Source organism: Pseudophryne corroboree, chromosome 4 (genome assembly GCF_028390025.1).
Source record: "Pseudophryne corroboree isolate aPseCor3 chromosome 4, aPseCor3.hap2, whole genome shotgun sequence".
Classification (NCBI taxonomy): domain Eukaryota; kingdom Metazoa; phylum Chordata; class Amphibia; order Anura; family Myobatrachidae; genus Pseudophryne; species Pseudophryne corroboree.
In genome coordinates, this window is record NC_086447.1 from 162013123 (window position 1) to 162035700 (window position 22578).

Consider the following 22578-nt stretch of genomic DNA (forward strand, 5'->3'; position numbering starts at 1 on the left):
GCAGTGGCCTTCCGTACCGTACTGCTATATATAGTATACTGGTGGTCACTGTGTCAGCAAACTGCAAAACTAAAATGCACCACAGGTATAGAATGTAGATGGATAGTATACTTAATGACGACACAGAGGTAGGTACAGCAGTGGCCTTCCATACCGTACTGCTATATATAGTATACTGGTGGTCACTGTCAGCAAACTGCAAAACTAAAATGCACCACAGGTATAGAATGTAGATGAATAGTATACTTAATGATGACACAGAGGTAGGTACAGCAGTGGCCTTCCGTACCGTACTGCTATATATAGTATATTGGTGGTCACTGTGTCAGCAAACTGCAAAACTAAAATGCACCACAGGTATAGAATGTAGATGGATAGTATACTTAATGACGACACAGAGGTAGGTACAGCAGTGGCCTTCCGTACCGTACTGCTATATATAGTATACTGGTGGTCACTGTGTCAGCAAACTGCAAAACTAAAATGCACCACATGTATAGAATGTAGTTGGATAGTATACTTAATGACTACACAGAGGTAGGTACAGCAGTGGCCTTCCGTACCGTACTGCTATATATAGTATACTGGTGGTCACTGTGTCAGCAAACTGCAAAACTAAAATGCACCACAGGTATAGAATGTAGATGGATAGTATACTTAATGATGACACAGAGGTAGGTACAGCAGTGTCCTTCCGTACCATACTGCTTATATATAGTATACTGGTGGTCACTGTGTCAGCAAACTGCAAAACTAAAATGCACCACAGGTATAGAATGTAGATGGATAGTATACTTAATGACGACACAGAGGTAGGTACAGCAGTGGCCTTCCGTACCGTACTGCTATATATAGTATACTGGTGGTCACTGTGTCAGCAAACTGCAAAACTAAAATGCACCACAGGTATAGAATGTAGATGGATAGTATACTTAATGACGACACAGAGGTAGGTACAGCAGTGGCCTTCCGTACCGTACTGCTATATATAGTATACTGGTGGTCACTGTGTCAGCAAACTGCAAAACTAAAATGCACCACAGGTATAGAATGTAGATGGATAGTATACTTAATGACGACACAGAGGTAGGTACAGCAGTGGCCTTCCGTACCGTACTGCTATATATAGTATACTGGTGGTCACTGTGTCAGCAAACTGCACAACTGAAATGCACCACAGGTATAGAATCTAGATGGATAGTATACTTAATGACGACACAGAGGTAGGTACAGCAGTGGCCTACTGTACTGTAATGCTATATATTATATACTGGTGGTCACTGGTCAGCAAAACTCTGCACTGTACTCCTCCTATATAATATTATACTGGTGGTCCCCAGTCCCCACAATAAAGCAGCACACTGAGCACAGATATGGAGTGTTTTTCAGGCAGACAACGTATACTGGTGGTCACTGTCAGCAAAACTCTGCACTGTACTCCTGCTATATATACAGCTGCTCCCCAGTCCCCACAATTAAGCAGTTTGAGCACAGATATATTATGCAGCACACTGAGCACAGATATGGAGTGTTTTTCAGGCAGACAATGTATTACTGGTGGTCACTGTCAGCAAAACTCTGCACTGTACTCCTCCTATATTATACAGCTGCTCCCCAGTCCCCACAATTAAGTAATAAGCAAGCAAAAAATATTTGCAATGCATCAACATAAACGGAGAGGACGCCAGCCACGTCCTCTCCCTAACATTTCCAATGCACGAGTGAAAATGGCGGCGACGCGCGGCTGCTTATATAGAATCCGAATCTCGCGAGAATCTGACAGCGGGATGATGACGTTCGGGCGCGCTCGGGTTAACCGAGCCATACGGGAGAATCCGAGTATGGCTCGTACCCGTGTAAAATGGGTGAAGTTCGGGGGGGTTCGGTTTCCGAGAAACCGAACCCGCTCATCACTACTTGTAACCCTTGCTCTTGAATGTACAGTATTCTGACATAACCTAGTAATTTAAATTCCAATAGGCAAAGAAAATACTTTGTCTTCCTTAGAAAGTACAGTGTGATAAATTATAGTATTTCCCCCCTTCATTACAAAGACTAAATAACATCACAGTAAATTAGTTGGAAGGATAGGTCAAAAAGCAAGGTGCAACATAATTATAGAGAGATTTATTGAACCTCCTAAAGAGGACAAGTGGAATTATTGCCCAGCGCAGCCAATCAGATTGTAGCTATCACATTATAGAATGTTCTAGACCTAGCGAGAATCTCTTCTAGTTCTGCATGATATTTTTTTGCTGTTGTTACCAACTTTGAAGTCTGAATGTTAAGTATAAAGGTATACTTCCATAGTTTAATACTACTAAATTAATTTTAGGCATATAATTACATTTTCCACTAGATCCGACAATATTAGATTTAGGTGATTTTTAAATACATGTAAGTAGTTTTAGTTTTATTACCTGTAGAATCTGAGATTAAAATCAATAAAACAAAAGAAACGCTTTCATTCGGCCAGACTAATAATAAGCTATTTTATAATAATTGTCCTTTTTTTCGGTAGCTACCAGAGAAGAGGATTCCATATAAGAGAGAAGTTGATGTATCTCTCACTCACCTTTTCTATAAATCATTAGTGACAGATGTTTTAAATATAGATTACGTTAAAGGAATCTTAGTGTTACCCAAATCCTTCTCCCCTGACCTATAGCTGATGACACAAAAAAGGCAATAAATCTCATTTTACTATCCTGTCCCTTTTCCTTCTATTTTCCGTAACTAATAAATCATTTCTATCTTGCGTCCTTGCACTTTTATAAGTTTGATCAATATTTGATATATAATAACCTTTAGCAAGAAAAAAGCCCAAAGTACTTAATTAGGAATCATGTACTCAGATTGCCTTCGGAAAACTTTCTGTGGGGTTGTGCAGGAATTTGCTTTTATTCCACTAATTAGAACATTTATGGATTTAAGGAACACCGAAGGCAAATATTGAAAAAAAAATATGAACAATGAGGACATTTAAAAGTGCTTAGTAATCAGGTCCTGCCTCAAAGCCATCTATCTGCCGGCAGCTTGTCCTATCAGCTGCCATCTGACAAAAGCGGAGGGTGCCGCTTGCATCATAATTGCATACGAGGAAGAGAGAGAGTGTCTCCACCCCAATACTAAACTACAGGGATACAAGTTGTTTTATTTTAGTTTATAAAATGATCGCATTGGATAATACAGAATGTCTTAGTGCACACAGTGCCTCACTTATACCCCTTTCATACCTAAAACTGCGGGTCTTACCCGGGAATACGGTCCCGGGATCATGCAGCGACATTCCCGGGAAAGGTGCCTTTCCTACCGCAGTCAGCAGCCCGGCATATTGCCGGATTGCTGACGTCAGCGGTGACGCGGCGGGGGCGGCGCTAAAGATCACATGATTTTCAAGCGCCGCCTGTACATAGAGAGTGAACGGGAACCAGGGCGCATTGACCTGGCTCCCGTTCACACCGCACAGTGAGCCGGATTGAACACGGGTTCAACCCTGGTCAAGAGCAGGGTTGAAATACCGGGTCACTGGACCCGGTATTACAACCCCCGGCACCCTTTTATACCGTACATGAACACAGGTTATGTGCGTTCATGTGCCAAAAACCCGTGTTCAGAGGTGCTGGTGTGAAAGGGGTATTAGGTGGGTGACAACCAGTGCAGAACTGTGAGGGCTACTCTCATGCAAGGGGTCTTGGTCTTGTTTCCTTACTTGATGTCCCTGTTCTCGTCATGCTGGGGGCTTGCCCAGCACTTCAGGGATGCTGTTCAGCCCCCAGCAGAGTGTAATGTTGTAAGCATGCACAGCTCCATGTTCTGCTTACTTCCCCAGTGTTCTTAGTAAGGTATCTGGGACAGGCTATTCCTGCACCTAGCTCTACTGAATATCATCTATCATCTTGAGAACAGTAGTGCATCCCTTCCCTAGATCCCTGGTGAGACTGCATCCCATATTCACTTTAATATCCACATACCATTTGAGATGGGTCTGGTGTGAATGCCAACACCAGAATGTCAACAACATAACACTGTTGACATGTCGACATAGTATTTTTACAGTGTATGAGCCCTAACACTGACAAATACAGTTGACATTCACAATATTGGCATAATGACAGTGTCAGTTAGACATTCTGATTGTCAATAATCAGACCAATCTGCATTTTAAATGTTGACATAATGACCTCATACCTTTGAGATTTAGGGTGCACCATAGAGGAATATGCGTCCTGTAAATTTTATATTAAATATAGACATATTATAAAGAGGCTGATGCAGAATTGCACAAAAGCCCATTATGCAGTTGGAGCTTGCAGTTTTTAGCATATGTTCTGTAAGCGAGCGCGTATATGTGTAGGCGATTCTATGATGGATGCAACTCAAGTTATATCTACACTGGTGGCTACAGGGGCATCACAGGGCAATTGCACGTTGTCTAAATTTAGCAAGGGGGTGTTAAGAGGGTGTAGACAGCCTGTGCTGTGCTTTGTGTACACAATGATTTGTCTGTTTTCAGAGGTACCAAGGGTAGGGCTGGTGCAAGTGCGCATCGATAATGACAGCATGAAAGCAATCATACAGATAGGTGTAGTGTGGTCGCTAACAGGGCCAGATTAACAATGGGGTGGATGGAGCTGCAGCTCCAGGACGCCCCATCAAAATATGCCCAGGGGATCAGATGCGTTGTGCTGCTGTACACAGGAATAGTTTTCTTTCCCGTTACAGCGGCCGCAGGAAACCCCCCTCCCCCGCTTTCCTGCACGGGGTTGAAAACCCATGCTTAATAATTTTGCTAATGGCGGTGCAGCGGAAGGCTTCAAAAGGCCTCCCTGCACTGCACAGTACCTGACTCCCCAGCGCAGCAGCTTCATGACAGGACATCACATCCCGCAATGACAAGCGCTGAGATGCCGCACCACCACTGTGTAGAACTGCTGTCCAAGTGTGCACTGTGCAGCAGCCGACTCAGCTCCATGAAGGTAACTCTGATGGCTGTGACTGAGCTACCCGGCAGCTGCTGATCAGAGAAGGGGTGTCAGTGTCCTGAAGTGCCTCTGTAATAGGTATGCACTGTCACTGACTGAGGATGTTACTAATTATACTTTTACACATTACTATATATATATATATATAGAGAGAGAGAGATAGTAACATATTGCTGCCTAGCTTATCATTTTTTGCAAAATCTCTGCATATTTTATATTTATACAGATACAGAGGGGCACAAAATGGGACAGCTGCGATTTACTTTCATTCACATGCAGGCCACACTGGCCTATGGGGAGAAGAAGCGAGCAGGCAGCACGAGAGAGGTATATGACATCAACCGAGCGTGTGCTGTAGAGTGAGAGATGTGAAGAGGAGCGAGAGTGCTGGCTCCAGATACAAGCACACCGGACATCAGCCGCTGCAACCCATGACCGCCACAGCACAGCGGGACACAGCCAGCAGCCTAAGAGGAGAGAAAGACACAGCTAAGTTAACAGCAGCGGGAACAGAGACGAAGCCATTGACCCCGGCCCCAAGCATCAACGAGCACCTTGAGGAGGCGGACAGTCGTGAGAGGCACTGCATATGAGCAACAGGAAATCCCTGAAAACTATAAGCCACACACTACATGAGACCCCCACAAGGTCCTTTACTTTAGCAGAGAGATAGATACATATCCAATGGTAAGACCCTGACTCAAAGTCCAGGTAGCCTCAGTGAACCCTAGCTTGCTTGTGAAGAGGCACCAGCTGTATATATATATATTTTTTTTTTTTTTTTTTTTTTTTTTTGGGGGGGGGGGGGGGGGGGGGGCAACGAATCAGAAACTCCCTGATGTCCCCTTAGGGCTTACTTGCTCCCAAGCCTTCCTTAGAAGAACTGTGTCTCCATAATATAATACAGATGAAGGCGACTCTCAGAGGCTGGTAACTGGTGTAAAAGTGGATTTAATGAAGTCGACGGTTCGGGGACGTGGATTGTTGTCCCTAGGAAGGGGTGCACGCCCCCAAAATGTTGACATAATTAAATCTACTTTTATACTATTTGCCAGCCTCTGAGTGCTGTCTTCATCTGTAATATATATATATATATATATATACAGTAGAGGATGATGCCCGGCCCTCCTGGTCCTATAGAGGTCAATTGCCTGGGTGCCTTCCGTAATAATGTAAACAGTAAGACGAAATAAAGCAGCGTCACTCCAGGGATTTCAAAAGTGCAATCTTCAAAAGTGTATTGTAGAAATCACATATCCAACGTTTTGGGGCCCGCAGCCCCTTTGTCAAGGTGTGAAATTGTGTAAAAGAAAACCACTCACCTTTAAAGCCTGTCACCACCACTTGTGAGGAGAAGCGTCACCCACGCCGTCAGCCCTGCCGGGTGGCGGAGAACTTCCGTCGTCTTGCGGACTCCGCGGAAGCACCCCTGCGGCACGTGTGACGCGGAGTCCGCGAGATGCCGGAAGTTGCCTGAGCTTGTATTGCTCCTACAAGTGCCTGCACAGATACGGGGACCAAATTCCACCTGAGCTATTGCAAGGATTATGAGGAAATCATATCCTCCACCTGCAGCTTGGCCATCTGGCTGCTACTCGGCTCTCTCTGCTCCAGCCTAACATCAACAGTGCCTCTTACATGCTCCTGCAGCACCTCAGCAGTGTCTTTTACCTCGCTGCTCCATCAGCATATCACCTTGCTGCCTGCAGTGCCTACATGCACTGTCAGGAACCTGCAGTATCAGAGAAGCCTTGACGATGGCCTGGAGGCTTAACCATATCTTTGCAAATATATGTTACCAAGATCTTTGAATAATTTACTACCATGTAGTGTTCAAATTGTATTGCTAATACCCCTTGGTGTGCTGGGAAAACCTGTTTTGTGTATTTTTTTGCTTAGAGCAACCCTTCCCTTTCAAGCACCTGAGGGGTATTACTAAACTGATTGAGCAGCTTCCATGTTATATTGCAGTTCTGAGAGGAAGAAATGGGGCCAGCATTTGGAGAGCATGCTGGTTCGTGTAGTACCATTTGGAGGACCTAGGGGTGACTCCAGGTAACCTGGCTCTCAATTTAGATATATCTAAACTGTGTATTACATGGCGTGGGACATAACGCACGCCATAACGTTATTTCCAACTCGCGACACAGGACCCTAAATAGTGCGCTATGAGCAACGCTGTATGAGGATACATCTGTATATCTTTGTGAGTGCTATTATCATGTGACCTTACAGTAGAAAATTATATGGCCCAGAGTGGGTACTGTTATAATGCAGTGTTAGGGACCTCCAGTATCAGAGAAGCCTTGACGTTGGCCTAGAGGCATAACCATATCTTTGCAAATATATGTAACTAATATCTCTGAAATATCAACTATGCAGTGTTCAGATATTATTGCCAATACCCCTTGGTGTGCTGGGGAAACCTGTTTTGTGAATTATTGTTGTTTAGAATAAACCCCTCCCTTTCAAGTACCTGAGGGGTATTAGTAAACTGAATGTGCAGCTTCCATTTTATATTACAGTGCATACTTACCTACTCTTTGTGCTTTTAAAGATTATCCACAGAAGTGCAATACATGTTACAAAATGACAAACATTAAAATAGGATGGGGCCCAATCTCATCCACATCAGAGCTGCAATAAAATTAAGCGCTTTTCATGGAGAAATGCATTGTGCACCATCCCACAATGCACAGAATATCCCAGGAAGTGTGCCCTCTCTACCCATTTATTTATTCAAAATCATCTTATGTTTCACCTAGGCAGACATGGATTAACGGAGAGGCAGGTGGAGCTGCATCTCCAGGCCCCCATTGAAAATAGGCCCAGACAGTGCTTAGACATTGGTGACTAGAAAAGAAAAAAGTTTCTGTCACCATCAGTGACCGTCCGAAGCCCCATCTACTCTCTCTTTCTGTCTCCCCCCTCTCTCCCCTTTCTATCTCTCTCCCACTTTTTCTCTCACTCTCCCCCTTCTCGCTCTTTCCCCCCTCTTTCGCTCTCACTATTCTCCCCTCTCCCCCTTCTCTCTCTCTCGTCCTGCGTTCCCCCCCCCTTTTCCCTCGCTGCCTCCCTTTCTGTCTGTCTCCCCCCTTCTCTCTCACCTTTCTCTCTCCCCCCTTTCTCGCTCATCTCTCCTCTCCTCCCTCCCCCTCTCTCACTGTCTCCCCCTTCTTGCCCCTTTCTTTCTCCACCTACTCCCCCTTTCTCTCTCCTTTCTCTCTCTCCCCTCTCTCTGTCGTCCCCTTCTCTCTATTTCTCTCTGTGTTCCCCTTTCTCTCTCTCTCTCTATATATATATATATGTCTCTCACTTCTCTCTCTCTCTCTGTCTCTCTCTCTCTCTCTGTCTTCCCCCTTCTCTCTCTATCTCCTTCACTTTCTGTCTCAACCCTTCTGTTTCTCTCTCTATATCTCCTCTCTTCTCTCTTTCTGTGTCTCCCTTTCTGTTTGTTTCTTCCCCTTTCTCTCTCTCTCTCTCTGTTTCTTCCACCTTCTCTTTCTCTCCTCTTGATATACCATCTCCCTCCCTTTCTCTTTCTCCCACTCACTTCTCTCTCTCTCTGTATCCCCTTCTCTCTCTGGGCGAGATGTACTAATGGGAAAATGCTGTAAACCCCCCATTTTCAGGGGGTTTTACCGCATTTTCATATGTACTAAGCTCCAGCCTCCGTGTTTTCGCCGCTGAGAGTGTCGCCATCTTTTTATGGCGATATCCTATAAAAGCCTATGGGCTTCTTTCGCACCCACCGCTTAAAGCCGCACCCACCACCCAGTGTCACACCTGCCGTCCAGTGTAGCACCTGCCGACCCCCCCTCACCTGTGTCCAGGCAGCTGCACTCCACGATCTCCCACCCAGGGACTCCCAGCACACATTACTTCCCAGAGCTGGGAGGTGACAGACCCCACAGAGACCCCCTGCACACCTTCTGACAGGCATCGTGGGGGTCTCTGTCACCGCATTGCGATGTTAATTGCATATGTTAGTACATATGCGATTAGCATTGATGCGAGGAGTGGCGATGTATTTTGTCTCACCTCCTCTTTCTCTCACCCCGTTTTATTTCTCTCTCATTCCCTCTCTCTCCTACCCCCTTTATCTTTCTCTATGCCCCTTTATCTCTCTCTTCCTTTCTTTCTCTCCCCCCTCTCTTTCACCCACTTTATCTTCTTCTCTTTCCCACATTTCTCTCTCTACCCCTCTCTCTCACACCCTTTTATCTTTCTCTCTCCCCTCTTTCTCTCTTCCTATCTCGCCCTCTCTCTCACCTCCTTTATCTCTTTCTCTACCCCCCTTTCTCTCACTTCCTTTTTTTCTCTCTCTCCCTTCTTTCTCTCTCTCTCCCTTTCCCGAACGCAAGTATGTCAAGGAGGGTTAGGGTTATGCTGCAGGAGGAGAGGTTAGGGTTAGATACTAAGGTGAAGGTTTAGGTTAGGCTCTGGGAAGGGGAGGTTAGAATTAAACTGCGGGAGGTTAGGGGAGGGTTAGGATTAGGCTGCATGAGGGGAGAGTTAGGGGTAGGCTGAGGGAGGGTTAGGGAGAGGGTAAGGTGTAGGTTCAATTTACTTACCAAGAAGTGTCAGAATTCTGACCGTCGGGATCCTCACTGTTGGGATCCCGTACCCGACCCATAGACAAGCACATATAGACATAGGCACATACAGACATTGGCACATAACGACATAGAGGGGCACATATAGGCAGACTGTAGGCACATATGGACATAGCCACATACGGACATAGAGGAGCACATACAAACTGTAGGCCCATACGAACACAGAAGACCACCTGAACTCCAAATTCTAACTTGCCACTGGAATGACTATACACCCCAGGATGCCGCCCCACATCACCAGAGACTCCCTCCCCCAACAGCACTGGTCACACTCTCTGTGGTGGAACAGATGTATATCCGCACTTATTTCTGTCCAATCAATGTGCATGCAGCTGTGGCACTTCACTTCAGCCCCATAATCTCTTTCTCCACGACAGCCCAATTTAAAAATACCTAATAAATAAACAGTCACTAATCCTACCCGTAACAAGAGTTAAACTTAGGCAGTATTCAATTTGTTTCCTGAGTTTTGTACAGCAAAGCTTATGTACATTAGTAAATAAACAGTGTTTCAGGAATTCATTAATAGGAGACTAATATGTTTTGTGATTTCCTTTATAGTCATTAGTTGTATCCGTGCCTCTTAATCTATATACATTTCCTTTCCAATAATTGCTGTTGGATTTCTCCCTCCCCGTCTGCGCTTTCCACAATGACAATAAATAGTTTGTTCCACTGACCGTAAGTTCTGTACATGTTTGTATGTGGTCCTTCTAGTTAGCAAGGAATGAATTAGACAATGCTCATAGCTAAACCATTTATTTTCCATCTGAACTATGTCCTTTAATGACAGCTAAGTTCCATCAATTAATGTTTTATCGGAGTCTAGAGATAAGGGTAATACAGAGCTGCACACCCTCTCCTTTTCCAGATACATTCCACAAGACACATTGTCACAAACAAGCTTTTTTAATTACATAGAGCTCGTGTGTATTTGTGCATCTTATAACAAAAATATAAATTACAAAGACGGTGTGGAACTAAGATTGGATTGTACAAAGAGACTCATTCAGGTGCAGCCCAAAGCGGCTATTGTACGCACATTGGTCAATGTTTTCTTACTGCACAGGTGTCTGATGCGCAGCCAGTTAGAGGGGTGTGGCCTCACTTCACGGCCCCCGTTCTTGTCATTTTGAGAGCGTGCCCAGCGCTCCCTGAACTCCTCCCCGCACTGTTAGATGCCATGTACATGCGCACAGCATCTATTCAGTGATCCCCAGAGCAAAGCAGCGGTGAATGATCAGAAGTTCTGCCAACCTGAGCGCGGGACACTGTGGCCCGTCGGCAGGACAGTGTCTCAATAGCAGGACTGTCCCACTTGAATCAGGACAGTGCGATCAGAGAAATGCTCATATTTTAAAGCAAAACAACAGTTACAACATTTATTCAGTGACTCCTTTTGCAATCTTTACATAGAACTATATTTAGTTACAATTCATCTTCCTTATAAGTTACAATTCATCTTCCTTTATAGAGCTGTGTTATAAATTAGCTACTTTCTAGCCATCTTTTCCATTCTTTCAGGTACACTAGTGATTTGTTGGAAGACATAGGATATCTATTTTGTTTAGTGTGAATCGCATATTTTGACAACCATTTCAGGTTAAATCACCAGCAAGAAATCTTTCATTAATTTTCTAGTGTTCAGCCAGAACCTACCCCAGGTTGCTAGTGAGAGCCATTTGGCTCAAATTTATTCTTTCCACGTCTCTCTTGTTTTTTTCTTACATTTACCTATTTTCAGGACTCTCACCATTGATACAGGGATATCCATCCCTGTCTAACGTTGGCAGCAGATCCCCTATTTTCCTCTCCCATCTGCCATCTATTCTACTCTTTACTACAACATTCGTGAACTCTCATCAGTGATTCCAGAGGCCACCAACATTGGATATTCTTTCTACTTTCATACCACACTGACAACGCCCGAATCCTTCCGATCTTGGAAGCTAAGCAGTGTTGGGCTGAGTTAGTACTCAAGTGGGAGACTATTGAGGAATACTCAGTTCAGTAGAAGATTTGGACGGCCATGCTCAGCGTCTAACACTGACAGCAGATTCATCTCATCTATTCAGTCTTTTCTATCCTCTTTCTTAATACAAGTGGCAAGAAATCTTAGTCTACAAAAATCATCAATATCATTGAGGTGCTTTTGCTTACCGACTTGCATTAGTTTAGGATTATATATTTTCAGGCAGTCAGTTGTGGCAAATCTGTATTTGAAACCCAGACAGTTTTGGAACGTTTATCCAGCATTTATGCTAGTATTATTTGTTCCTGTTCCTCTTTTCTTTTTTCTTTTTCCTATTTCTTGTCTGTTGTGACAAGAACACTGGGATAGTATTTGAGGGCAGGTATGTTTGTCCCAGGTTCTTGTCTTACATGTTTTAGAAAATGGAAACTTCTAGGAAAAATGCTTTTGTTTTGTCAGAACCTTTTCAGTTTGCTGTAAAAACTGGGTAAAGGCTCTGAGAGAGAGATAAGGCGAGTTCTAGACATTGGGCCCAGTTCGGGTCTTTGGCCTCACAGAAGGCTAATCAGGCTTTCAGCTGTGTAAGAGTGTTATAGAGCTGCTGGCCTGATTAGGGTGTGCAGACTGCCTGGGAAAACTGCAGGATCTCTGTGTGAGAGACACGCTTCCTGATACAAGTGAGCTATACAGGGTACTGGAGAACTCTGTGTTTTTGTTTAGTGATAGTTAGGAACATCTTGTGTTTAGTTAGTGCCGGACAGGCAAGGTATTTTCTTTTGGTGTTTGTTTTATTTTCTGTTTCAATAAAACTGGCCGGGGCCAGTTGTACCAGACACTGGACTTGTGTTGTTCCTCAGCTGCTGCGTGCTGCCATATTCCCCAGGAAGAGGCGCCTTGCACCCCTACAGTGTTACAACTTGGTGGAGAATGCGAGCATGCCGTTCTGCGCATAAGTGAAAGCAGCAGCTTTGTGAGGCCTGCAGAAAACGGTGGTTTATGCAGATACAGCCCAGTGGGAAGTTACTGAGACTCACCCCTGAGGGTTTGATATATGTCCTGGGTGAAAGCAGCTACAAAGCCGCCTGGAAAATCTGTCGACATGGAGGATCTGCTTAAAGCCTTGCTGCAAGCTACAGCGGCTCAGCAGGAGGCCAACAGACAGCAGCAGGTGGCAATGGAGGAAAATTGGAGACTACAGCAGGAGGCCAACAGACAGCAGCAGGTGGCAATGGAGGAAAATAGGAGACAACAGCAGACAGCTGTTGACGAACTTTACAGGCAACAGCGTCAGGATAGAGAGGCCTTAGCAGAAGTGGTGCAGAGACTTGCAGCTCGGGTTGGAGATGTGGCCGTCAGTGCTCCGACCAGCTCTAATTCTATACGGGCCAGTCACTTCCTGCAGAAAATGACAGAGGCTGATGATGTGGAGGCCTATCTGACCACGTTTGAAAGGACTGCCGAGCGTGAGAACTGGCCGAAAGCACAGTGGGCCAGTCTGCTGGCACCTTTCTTGTCAGGTGAGCCCCAAAAAGCTTACTTTGATTTAAGCCCTGCTGAGGCTCGGGACTATGATAAACTAAAGACTGAGATCCTGACCCGTCTGGGAGTCACGCTGTCAGTACGAGCACAACGGGTGCACCGTTGGGTGTACGCCATGGAGAAGCCTCCGCGCTCCCAGATGCACGACCTTATTCAGCTAACAAAAAAATGGCTACAGCCAGAGACATTAACTGGTCCTCAGATGGTTGAAAGAGTCGTCATGGACCGCTACTTGAGATCTTTGCCCATGGTCCTGGGCAAGTGGGTGAGCCATGGAAACCCGGGTACTACTGACCAATTAGTGGACATGGTAGAGCGGTATTTGGCAGCAGAGGAACTACTGATGACCACCCAGCAACCCATAGATCCTCGACAGCGCCCTTCAGTAAAGACTGGTAAGACTGTTCCGTGGGAAAACGTTGCTGGGCGGTTAAGAGAACGCAAGGCTGGAGAGACTGTAAACACTGGCCCTGGAGACAGGCCAATGGGGCTAGAACGGTCTATGTTGCCCAAACGGGTTGATAATCGTGTGGTAAATGTTTTAGATGTGGTATGCCAGGTCATGTTAATGCCAATTGCCCAGTCATGCAAGAACTAATGCAATGTGATGCTGCCTTTGAATGTCGCAGAATGTCTTTCTTTGCTAGGTTAGCCTGTACTGTGGTACCTTCACCTGAGCTGGAAAAACAAATGTGTGATGTGTTCTTAGAGGGAAACCGGGTAGAGGCCTTGCTGGATTCAGGAAGTTTAGTTACCCTCGTGAAAGCTGGGTTAGTGAACCCCTTAAAGGTCCAGCAAATACCTATTGGGGTAACTTGCATACATGGGGATACCCAACATTATGTCACTGCTGAAGTGAATATAGAAACTTGTTGTGGGTCAGCAATGGTTAAAGTGGGACTGGTCCCCACCTTGGTGCATGAGGCCATAATAGGGAGGGATTTTCCTCATTTTTGGAAACTGTGGGAAGCACGGTTATCAACAGATGTGAGAAGTAAAGAGCCAGTTGATAATACCGGTGATTGTAGGGATGTACGTGTGTCTTCGTAACTTTCTGACCCTTTGCCTTTTGCTAGTTTGGCTGGGGAAGTGACAGATGGGGAGTCCAGTGAGGACCCTCTTGCTGGGAACAGAGACATAGTAGTTAGAACTGAAAGCGTGCCTGACCTGGAGGTATAGAAGGATCTGTTTGCGTCTGAACAGTTAAAGGATCCTACCTTAATAAAGGCTAGAGAGAATGTTAAGATTGTTAATGGGGAACCTGTGGTACCAGGTGACAGGGTTACATATCCCCACATGGCCATCTGTAATGAGCTCTTGTACCACATTGTCAAAAGGGGTGAGGATGTGGTGGAACAGCTGGTAGTTCCCCAGCCTTATCGGAGAACGGTACTAGATTTAGCTCATAGTCACGTTACCGCAGGACATTTAGGGGCAGAAAAAAACACTGAAAGAGTTTTACAAAGGTTCTTTTGGCCAGGGGTTTATAAAGAAGTGTCTGAATATTGTTCTTCCTGTCCTGAATGCCAGTATCATGCCCCTAGACCCCATTTTAGAAACCCACTAGTTCCCATGCCTATTATAGAGGTCCCGTTTGACAGAATAGCCATGGATCTCGTGGGGCCCTTGTTAAAGTCTGCTCGGGGCCATCAGTATATCCTGGTAATTATGGACTATGCCACTCGATATCCTGAGGCTGTCCCTTTACGCACTATCACAACCAAGGTGATAGCTAGGGAGCTGGTGCAGGTATTTAGTAGAGTGGGAATACCAAAGGAAATTTTGACTGACCAAGGTACTCCATTTATGTCAAGGATCATGAAAGAGTTGTGCAAATTATTCAAGGTCACTCACCTCAGGACGTCCATCTACCATCCCCAAACTGACGGGTTGGTGGAAAGGTTTAATAAAACATTAAAAAGTATGTTAAAAAAGGTTGTTGAGAGAGATGGGAAAAACTGGGATTGTTTGTTGCCCTAATTGTTAATGGCCATCAGAGAAGTTCCTCAGTCCTCTACGGGGTTTTCTCCATTTGATTTGTTGTATGGTAGACACCCCAGAGGGCTGTTGGACATTGCCAAAGAGACGTGGGAAGGACAGCCCACTCCTTATAGGAGCGTTATTGAACATATAACACAAATGCAGGATAGGATTGCAGCCGTGGTACCTGTTATCAGAGAGCACATGGAACAGGCCCAAAGTGCTCAACAGAGGGTCTATAACCGGAGTGCCAAGATACGGGAATTTGTTCCTGGAGATAGAGTTCTTGTTTTGGTACCCACTGTGGAAAGCAAATTCCTAGCTAAATGGCAGGGTCCATTTGAGATTAGGGAAAAAGTGAATGAGGTTAATTACAAAGTATACCAGCCGGGAAAGAGAAAACCAGAGCAGATCTACCATGTGAACTTAATCAAACCCTGGAAAGATAGGTTGTCTCTGTCAGCGGAGCCTTGCCCTTCGGTGTCTTCACCCCGGTTGCTTCCCGCAGTGAAGGTGTCAGAGACATTATCAGCTGATCAGAACAATCAGGTTAAAGAATTTCTCATCCAAAATAGGGAGATATTTTCAGAGCTGCCTGGCTGAATGACCATAATAAAACATGACATTGTCACAGAACCAGGGGTCAGGGTTCATTTAAAGCCATATAGGATTCCTGAAGCTCAGCGAGAAGCTATTTCTAAAGAAGTTAAAACCATGTTAGAACTTGGAGTCATAGAGGAGTCTAACAGTGAGTGGTCCAGTCCCATAGTGCTCATCCCGAAGCCCGACGGTAGCATACGCTTCTGTAATGACTTTCGTAAGTTAAATGAGGTGTCCAAGTTTGACGCATACCCCATGCCCCGTGTGGATGAGCTTGTAGAAAGGCTGGGAACAGCCAGGTTTCTCACCACGTTGGACCTGACCAAAGGTTACTGGCAAATACCTTTATCTGATAGTGCCAAAGAAAAAACAGCCTTTTCGGTTCCGGAGGGGCTGTACCAGTATAAGATGTTACCCTTTGGGTTGCATGGGGCTCCAGCAACCTTCCAACGGGCGATGGATAAAATTTTGAGGCCCCATAGAAAATATGCAGCTGCCTATTTGGATGATGTGGTAATTCACAGTACAGACTGGGGGTCCCATTTGGTTAAAGTACAAGCAGTACTGGACTCAATCAGAGAGGCAGGGTTAACTGCTAACCCAAAGAAGTGCTGCCTCGCAATGGAGGAGGTCAAATACTTGGGCTTCACCATAGGCAGAGGTCTGATTAGGCCCCAGTTGAATAAAATTGATGCTATTCAAAACTGGCCTCGTCCAGTGAATAAAAAACAGGTAAGGGCTTTTTTGGGAATTACTGGGTACTATAGACGGTTTATTCCCAATTTTGAGACCACAGCGGTGCCGTTGTCAGACCTTACCAAAGGGAAGCAGTCAAATATGGTGAAATGGAACCCTGATGCAGAAAAAGCGTTCCAAGCGTTAAAAGTGGCTTTGTGTTCACAACCGGTGTTGATAACACCAGATTTTTCAAAAGAATTTGTGGTACAGACAGATGCCTCAGAGGTAGGGATAGGTGCTGTGCTGTCCCAAACCAGAGATGGGGACGAACACCCTATCATTTATTTGAGTAGGAAACTCAATGAGCATGAAAAAAGGTATGCCATTGTGGAAAAGGAGGCTTTGGCCATTAAGTGGGCACTAGATACCTTGAGATATTACCTCTTGGGTAGACAATTCAGACTAGTGACGGATCATGCCCCTTTAAAATGGATGTATGTAAATAGAGGCAAGAATGCTCGGGTAACTAGATGGTTTCTAGCGTTGCAGGATTTTAAGTTTACTGTCGAACATAGACCGGGAACACAATTGGCCAACGCAGATGCATTGTCTCGCATCTTCTGTTTGGGGGCTACAAGTGTTCCGGCCCCTAGGTCGAAACAGGGGAGGGGGATATGTGACAAGAACACTGGGATAGTATTTGAGGGCAGGTATGTTTGTCCCAGGTTCTTGTCTTACATGTTTTAGAAAATGGAAACTTCTAGGAAAAATGCTTTTGTTTTGTCAGAACCTTTTCAGTTTGCTGTAAAAACTGGGTAAAGGCTCTGAGAGAGAGATAAGGCGAGTTCTAGACATTGGGCCCAGTTCGGGTCTTTGGCCTCACAGAAGGCTAATCAGGCTTTCAGCTGTGTAAGAGTGTTATAGAGCTGCTGGCCTGATTAGGGTGTGCAGACTGCCTGGGAAAACTGCAGGATCTCTGTGTGAGAGACACGCTTCCTGATACAAGTGAGCTATACAGGGTACTGGAGAACTCTGTGTTTTTGTTTAGTGATAGTTAGGAACATCTTGTGTTTAGTTAGTGCCGGACAGGCAAGGTATTTTCTTTTGGTGTTTGTTTTATTTTCTGTTTCAATAAAACTGGCCGGGGCCAGTTGTACCAGACACTGGACTTGTGTTGTTCCTCAGCTGCTGCGTGCTGCCATATTCCCCAGGAAGAGGCGCCTTGCACCCCTACAGTGTTACACTGTATATCCAACTACTATTTATTTTATTGATATTGTTAATAAAATTATATTTTTATAATAACAATTGTTTCATCTGAGACTTCAAGATTAACAAGAGTGCGCCCACAAAAGAGTCTTTTTTTCTCCTTCCCCTTAACATTTATTCAGTCTTGCCAGATAACACCTTTGGACCACGAGTTTTGTACTGAAACCTATACAAATTGTATGATTGCACAATTTATGTAAAAGATGTCTGGATTAGACAACGCAATAAAATTAATTGTAACTAAAGTTGCAGATGATTTGGAACAAGCTTTAGAGCAAATTATTAATTGAAGATATCTGTTACAGCCAGAAGCATAAAATAGATTAATGAAACTGTTTGCCTATAATGCTGATATTACTGGGTTGTAGAGAACCAAAAACTTTTGATGGTACATACATTGGGAAAACCAAGAGGTATTATCGACCCTTCAACTGCTCTGTTGTACCCAGAATAGACTCTAGAATGAATGGCAAAACTATTGGACACATATAAAATTGAATTGAGGATACTGACATAAAATATCACAAATTTACTGGTCCCAAACACCAGAGTATACTCATTTATAATAATAGAATAATCTTTAGCAACTTTTACCTACCTTTGGAGATATTCTTAGTCTTAACCCCCACCCCCACGAAGACTTACTGTAGCAGCAGATAATGAGGTTAGATAATTATTGTGTAGAGCAAACATGATGATGACTGATGACGTATGGCCCCCCCCCCCCTTCCCCTCCTTTTCGATACCATTTCCCCAGGTGGGGACTGCAGACCATTGGTTATAGCAAGGATAAACTAGTCCTCATTGATGCAGGTGCTGTTTGGCCAGTTTCAGCAAGGATCAATCCATAGGTAGAGATGTGAGTGGAGGCTCTTGTTTTGGTGTTGGTCATGTGCTAATTTCATCATCATGTCTTGCTTTCGGTTTTGGTTTTGCAAAACCACCCTCAAGTGTTTTGGTTCAGAACTTGGATGTCACATCCAAATCTTGGCTTTTGGATTTCTTGAAAATGGATAAAACCAGCTAAAATCATGTACTTTTTGCAATCCAAAAACCTAAATACAGGTTTAAAATCTGAATTCTGAGCCACAGGAGGATCCGAACTGGGACTCGGTTAGGTTTGGATGGGATCTCCTCAGGAGATCCGAACCAGGACTTGGTTTGGTTCGGATCCACAAAATTCATGTGGGTTCTGATTTCTAAAGAACAGATTTGACCATCTCTATCCATAGGTAGAGCACTGTATAGTGCTTAGGTAGGATTCAGTACGTCCCTGTCACAATCTAAACTGAGAATTTAGTGATAGGATACAAACTAGATTGTCATTCTAGACCATACACATTGATACATGTAAATGGATTCAGAGTGAGATCCTTGATATGTCTGAGGTTTGTTTTACAGCATGGGTTGGTCTCGTTCCGTGAGAATTCAAATAATGTACACTAACAGTATGCTAGGAAATCTCATCCCATTCTCCTTTGCTTGGTCAGTGGCCGTACCAACCACCAAGCATTCATGTTTATGTAACTCCCATATCTATGGCGTGGACTGAACAAAACTATTTATCCTCCACCTAACACCTCTTTGTGTCTGATTCTGAGTCACACACAATGCCGATGTTCATGGAGCAGAGCAAAGTCTTGCTACTGTGCATTCATCATGGTCACTCTACGTGAATGATTCTGAGTCACACGGCATGTGAGTCCCATGGTATCTACATACAGAGGTGCAGTTGTGAATGAGATGCACGGTATCAGCAATGTAGTAGTAATATACTGTGCAGTCCTGGGAGCTCGATATTCAGAGACATAAAAATGGTCCGTCTTATGTATGTGTTGTTGAACTAAAACGCATAATCATTCACATTGGAGGCCATACTCTGACAGAGAAACCACCCAACATAGGGCTGGTACATGTTTTGATGATGCAATGGATGGTTGCGTCTAAAGATGCACCAAGAGGTATTTGAGCATCTAAAGATGCTGTCAGTAGGCGTCTCAGTCCTTGCACATGCAGACGCTTGGATGTACACCAGGGAAGGGCTTGTAGTTGTATTTGCATAAAGGCGGAGGAACAATACCGGCAAAAGATGCAGACGGGACCAACTCAGAATCAGGCTCTGTATCACATCTACATAAGGGTATGCCCGGCAGTCAAGATCTGCACCTGAAGACAATAAACTTGCGTGAGAAAAGGTATGAGAGGAGCAAGGCCCTCTGTCTGTACCTGTCATCTGGAACCAGAGCTGCAAAGAGGATGGCTGCCTCAGTTAGTCAATACTTTCAGTGATCCTCATCTCCTTGCCGGGTTGGGTCAGTGACAGAGACAAGATGCTGTAGAAGAGTAAATAGCTTACAGAGGGCCAGCTACTACATATCTATGTCATCAAAGGGAATTTTGTCCAGTACATATTCATTGTAGAAAAGAGGCACGTCAATCAATAGAGTTTAGAGGGTAAATAGTGCTGCCAGTGTCTCTCGTAGGATATTGTGGATGCCCAATATCATCTGGAAGCAAAGTAGCTACACCCTACATGCACCCCCCACAGTGGTCACATTGCCATGTACAATACACCAGGTTTAAAGGTAAATATTGCAGCCGCAGAACCTAAGAGACCATACCAGTAGTTAACATGTTACAGGAAAGATGGATTGAGAAATGTGAGATATTGCAGCCAGTACAATAGTAAGATCTACTGCAGAAGCCCAGGGACATTTCTAGTAGTAAACACATTGTGGTACAGACACATTGAGAGAAGTTAGAGATAGCAACCGTTTGTCAGACCTAGTAGATTTCTAGACTACAGCGAAGATTTATATTGCAGAGCCTGGTAAATAGGCATTATAAGTAACAATTCAGTTCCAGTAATGAAGCATTGAGTGAGTACTGTAATAATGGACTGCAGTGTCAGTAACAGCGATCAAGATACGAATGCTTCAGCTAGTAAAACTCAGTAATAGGTTAGGTTACATGGGAACTACATAACCGAACATTTCCATACTGCTAAAATTCCATAAATTCCTTAATTACATAAAAGAAATTAGGATAAATAAAATACCCTCTTTACCGATCTTCCCCTGAACAAATCATCACCCCATAACTTCTGTGTCTTCACCTATAAACCACTTAAATAAAAAGAAATGCAATAGAGTAATACGGCAAACATTCACAATTAAATAAAGAATGAATGTGTCTTAAAGCCAATGAAAAAATCGTTCTCCTCAAAATTCTGCTAATTAAAATTGCAGTGACCCCTTCTGTGCATATGTGGCCCATAAGATAAAATCTGCCTTTCAGAAAGGTCTTTTTATCAATATCCCATAAATCCCATAACGGCAAATAGTAAATCCAATGGATATTATAAAAAAGAGAAACTATAGAAAATCTAGTGCAAAATTGTATAAAATAATAGTTACTTTAATATAAAAGCTGCACTTACAAACAAACAATAAAACAAAGCATATCACACAAAACTTGTAGTTGTTCTATAGCACCTCCCAGAAGAGCAGATCAACAGGGTACAGTATACAGTATCTCTCCAGCAAAGGGCTCAGTTCCGGGCTTTACCCCAAATTAAAGGTCCTCCCTGAAAAGCCAATTCCCTGGAATAGGAGCTGCAGATCTCCTAGTCCCACACAGCAGGTCCCATATTTATTCATTACTCCTACATCCTAAGTGAGCAAAGGTGGCCCCAAGCTGACCTCTGTTGAAACCCTTCTTCTTTTGGATGATTGAAGACAGCTCGGGGAGGGACCGGAAGAACAATCTGTAATAATTAATAACATTGTAGCCTATCACAAGTACAGTTAAGGTGCCCATACACTGTAAGATTTTTTAAACGGTGTGGGCATCTCCGTTCGATCACAATGACACATCGATTAAAAACAGGCCATGTGTGGGCATGTCAACGTCATGACTAGAGATGAGTGGGTTCGGATTTACTCAGTTCTTAACGCCAGAATTATTGCAAGTTCTTTTTTTCTGGATTTTTCTTATTGGCTAACCAAAACACGTGACGTCCGTGAGCCAATAAGGAGGTTCGAGTAAATCCGAGTAAATCCGAGTAAAACCGAACCCGCTCATCTCTAGTCATGACGCGCTCTCCTGTGGGTTGTTTGTCGCCTCTTCAGATCTCTTGAACATGCAGAAGGTTTTGAGAAGGTGGTGAACGATGCCATGCTAGAGAAGAAACCAGGTGAGCAGGTGGTGCAACAAAATAGTCACTGAAACTACACCAGCAGTCATTATATAACAGAGTAAGTAATGGCCATCAGGACATTAGGTGTCAGTGATGCTACAAAATAGGATGGTTCTAGACATTATTTTAGCTAATGAAGGGGCAGTGTGTGCTAATAGGACAATGGTGGTGTACCTTCATACCAGATAATATCAAAGATATACAGCAAAATATTATAAATAGCCAGAATATGTGGAAAGATTAAACGTAACAAAGATTGGGGTTCAGACTCCTTGTTGAGTTATTGGTGCTGAGATGATGCCAGTAATACTTACTGTGGTGTGTATTTTGCTATTCATTTACATTGTAGCTTGGTTAGGAAAATATATCTCAAGGGTAGGCAGTAAACTTACAATCACATTGCATAGGTGTGAGGGTTTAAATGGTTTTCAGAAACCAATGAAAATGTTAACTATAATAATGTTTTTACTCATCAGTAAAATAGAGGGAATCGTAGATAATGATCAATGACTAATGTGGCAGTAATATGTCTTATACTTTGTGCCCCTTATAGCACTCTATATATAAATAAAGAATAATAATAGCAATATGCATTTTCTTTGTATATATTGTAACTCTTTTAGTGAGCAATCTCATCTTTAGTTAGCTTTCAACAGAGATTTAACTGTTTTTTTACATTTTAAGAATGTCTGTTTACAAAAATAAATGTAAATATTAAACACACAGTATAAATAACAT

At 43.8% G+C, this 22578-nt stretch overlaps 1 pseudogene; it reads left to right on the top strand.

Moving 5' to 3' along the window:
* The first annotated feature begins 11502 nt into the window (after nucleotides 1–11502).
* On the top strand, nucleotides 11503–11621 carry LOC134912570 (5S ribosomal RNA; annotated as a pseudogene).
* Nucleotides 11622–22578: the final 10957 nt, after the last annotated feature.